Here is a 3,929-nt window from a genome sequence, read left to right as displayed (position 1 = left end):
GTTGTGCTTCCCTAATTTTATTTGATTTTCTTAATTTCCCCTTTGGTTTTGATTTTATGGACTCTAGGAAGAATAACTGATGGGCTGGAGGGGGGAGAGAGATACTCATCATACAAAGATAAGTATATAGATCTCTCTCTCTCTCTCTCTCTCTCGGTCTTTATTTATTTATTTCTCTGGAAACAGAGTTGTGTGACTCATCAGTTGTTGCTGGACTGCACTTCCCATCATTCCTCACCACCAACAATGCTGGTTAGGACTGATGGAAGATAAGGTCCAGCCACATTTGGAGGACCACATAATAATAATAATAATAATAATAATAATTTGTTTTATTTATATACCGCTATTCCAAAGATCATAGCGGTGAACAGCAAGTAAGCTAATTAGCAAGTACAGTGGTACCTCGGGATACGAAATACCCAGGTTACGAATTTTTCGGGATACGAAAAAATCCCATAGGGATTTATTGTTTCGGGTTACGAAAGTTTTTTCGGGTTACGAAAAAACTCCGGCGCTATTTTAAATGGAGCCGCGGCAGAGCCGCGGCTTTTTCCCCATTAGCGCCTATGGGTTTTCGGCTTACGAAGGCTTTTCAGGTTACGAAAGCGGCCGCGGAACGAATTATTTTCGTAACCCGAGGCACCACTGTAAGCTAATTTGCCCCCAACAGTCTGGGTACTCATTTTAGCTCCCTCCTCGGAAGGATGCAAGCCTGAGTCAAGCTTGGGCCCTTTTGCTGGTCTTGAACTCGCAACCTTGTGGTTTTGAGTGAATGGCTGCAGTACAGGCATTTAACCACTGCGCCACCAGGGCTCCATAGTTCCCACTCCCCGAAATACATTGGCACACCTTCTTACACTTACACTGTTAATCTATTAATGGCATCCTCTAGTAAACACACTTTTAAAAATACGTTCAAATACATACTTGGCAGTGTGCATGAAGAGTTCCCATACTTGGTTTTCTGTGCCCTGTATCATTGTCTAGTAAAGTTGAACCTCACGGTGTTCTTTCCGTTTCCCATGATATTTGCACTTTGGAAAACATCATGTGCCTCTCTCATTTGCTACCTCTGGCTTGCAGCCTCTCTCTTCACCTTACCTTTTCAACCTCAGGCTCCTGTCCATCATCATTATCCCAGGCTCTGGGAGTAAAGCCCCATTCAAATAAAAATAACATTTCCAATGAGGAGTTTAAGCAGCTGCACCAATTGGAAACGACTTTAGGCACAGAACAATAATACGAACAGTCCATGGGCTCTCCTGTACTCAGAGCATTTTCTCTACCACTGCCATGATGTGCCAAAGCAGAATACAGTGGTGGTATTACTTCCCTCAGTTTCGAAGACTATACCTTTACTGATGCAGTCTAAAATGGTATTGACTTTTTGGGGCAGGTGGCACATTGTTCTGTTGACCCACACTTTGCTTGTGGTCTGCTAAGATCCTTTTCACAGGTGTTATTATTGGGCTGGGCATGTTCAGGAGGGCATGGTGTTGCACACCAAGTCCTGTCTGCTCTGGAGGGACCTGAAGCAAGAAGATGTAGCAAAGGGCGAGATACAGATGAAGTGATGGCCTGGTAGGACAAAAAAAAAAGTTTGGAGAGTCAATTAATGGAAGGTCTCCAGGAGATATTCGGTGACAATGGGATTGATGGTCCTTTGAAGAACTCACTGAGGAGACAAGAAAAATGGGAAGCCTTTCTTTTCCTCTACTTTAGATACTTCATCACAGGGTTGAGCTCTTCCTTGAGTGTGGAGAGATGCAGGGTAGAAATGGATGCTGAGCCCAAGGGCTCCTTTTATTTATGCTTCTATTTAACATCCCTTGTTTAAAACTGGGGCTTGGCATGCAGGAAGGAAGGAAGACACAGTTGGGATAGATGGCATGTCTGAAGGAAGGAACAGCAGTTTGGGGAGTGAATTGGTTTGAGTTTTGCTCCCCTCCAAAAGAACAGAGGAAAAGCCAACTTGATCCCGCTTTGAGAAGGGGGTTATAGTTTTCTTTGGGGTTACCATAGAAAATCTTCCACTTCTGGTGATCTTTAGCTAGCCTAAGGTGCAGGCCAAATACAAAGCAGATGCTCACATGGGTAGAATTGGGTGGGAGCCAGCTGCATATTCTCCAACTCTCCCGATTTGGCAAGGAGAGTCCTGAATAATCCTCAGATGTTCCACTTTCCAGATGATTTTAAAATGTCCTGGTTTCTTTCGCCTCTTTCCACCATCCTCCTTTGGTCCTCAGCATATTTCACTTGCTGCACACTGATGTCAAGATGCAGAAGTAGTTTGCACTCACAAATAGTGCTCTTCCCAGGAGGCTCAGGCAAAAGCAAACTGCTGCATCTTTTCCCTGTGGTGCATGTTCTTCATTATTAACTTTTGACATTCTGTCCACGCTGATGTCCGGAAGTGTCCCAGCTTTCATCTGTGAAATATTGGAAGATGTGTAGCTATTGTTTGCACACACATGCACAGCTTAAAACTAGCTTGTGGGTTGTTGGTTTTTGTATTAACCACAATTGTGGCCCATCTTAATACATTCGCACCAGTGATTGCAGGGAAGGAGAGTGGACTTAATGCGATATTATCGACAGGGAAAGATCTTGGAAAGGCAGAGAGTGATGGCTGCGGAGGTTTTGCTGCAGATATAGGTGGCAGGTGAGAAATTTGACCTCTTGCACTTGGAAAGCAAAATCCAACATGCTGTAAAGAGGCTAGGGCTCTGTGCATGTGTGTACTTGTGTAATTTTAGCGCTGACAGCCTCTCGTCTTGTCATCACTGCTGGTTTATTACTGTATTTCATCCCTGTGCAGCTCAGCCTGTTCTCTCCTTTTGGATCACCCCAGCTGCACTAATCTGACAGCTTTTTCTGTTTGCAGGCCTTATAAATGCAGTTTTGCTTGGAATGGGGTGGCAGGTTGCAGCAGTCAAGAAGACGCGAAAGCCAGCTTTTAAAGCCAGAGTAGAGCTTGGGAATGGGAGGTATTCTTTCTAAAAAAAAAACCTACCCTTCCCAGAATGCCCCTGTCAACATGCTGATGGGGGATTTGGGGGTTTGTAGTCTTTAAAAAAATTAACATTTCCAAGCTGTGGCTAAATGTAGGTTAGCATATATAGAAAGGTTCCATAGGAATATGGGGGATACCGAAACGTGTTATAAAGGCGTTGTTGTTGTTGTGTGCCTTCCAGACTTTTCTGACTTATGGCAAAATTAAAAACTCCTGCCACAAGGTTTTCTGGAGCTGAAAGTGTGTGACTTGCCCAAGAAATAGGGTTTTTTGACCAAGTGGAGAATCGAACCTTGGTCTCCAGAGTTGTAGTCCAATGCTCAGACCATTACACTACACTAGCTCTCAAGATTATCTTTGGCAAGGAATATTCAGGCGTTGTTTGCCATTGCCTTTCTCTGAAATATAGACCACATAACCTGGTGGTATCCCCTCCAAGTTCTAACCAGGGCTGACCTCACTTAGCTTCCAAGATCAGGCAGGATCTGATGTCTTAAAGTCATTGAGACCACAGTGTTCAGGCATCTCTCCAAAAACAGACAAGGATGTGGGATGAGATGGTGTTAGAGGTTGTGTTCATTTACAATTACAGCGGTGACCCTTGCATTCTGGGTCCAAATCCAGCCAAAGGCCATACCTTCTTCCTCATGACACCATATTTGTTGCTTTCCTGGAATTGCTTTCAAAAGTCCGAGCAGAGATTGCTTCAGCCCCGTGGAAAGCAAGGAGAACAAACTGTTGGTTTTCAACCTTGCAAGTTTTAGCGGATGGCTTTAGTGGCCACGGTGGGCCCAGAATGAAATCTGAGGCTAATCGCAGCGGCGTTTCCCATAGCAGTTTAAGGATGATGAATCTCACACTTCTGCGTTTGGGTAGCTTTAACTCCTGGCTGAACCAGCGACTGGCCAAACAC

The 3,929-nt window shown here is 44.4% G+C and overlaps 1 protein-coding gene across 1 annotated transcript in view; it reads left to right on the top strand.

Annotated features, from left to right (window-relative positions):
* The window catches only part of LOC121914363 (transmembrane protein 184A-like), a 308,956-nt gene that overhangs the window by 83,407 nt on the left and 221,620 nt on the right, over window positions 1-3,929 (top strand). The gene's annotated exons all lie outside the window — the stretch shown is intronic.

Source organism: Sceloporus undulatus, chromosome 8 (assembly GCF_019175285.1).
Source record: "Sceloporus undulatus isolate JIND9_A2432 ecotype Alabama chromosome 8, SceUnd_v1.1, whole genome shotgun sequence".
In the NCBI taxonomy this organism is placed as follows: domain Eukaryota; kingdom Metazoa; phylum Chordata; class Lepidosauria; order Squamata; family Phrynosomatidae; genus Sceloporus; species Sceloporus undulatus.
The sequence above is the reverse complement of the archived record's forward strand: the minus strand, read 5'-3'. Positions and strand labels throughout refer to the sequence as shown.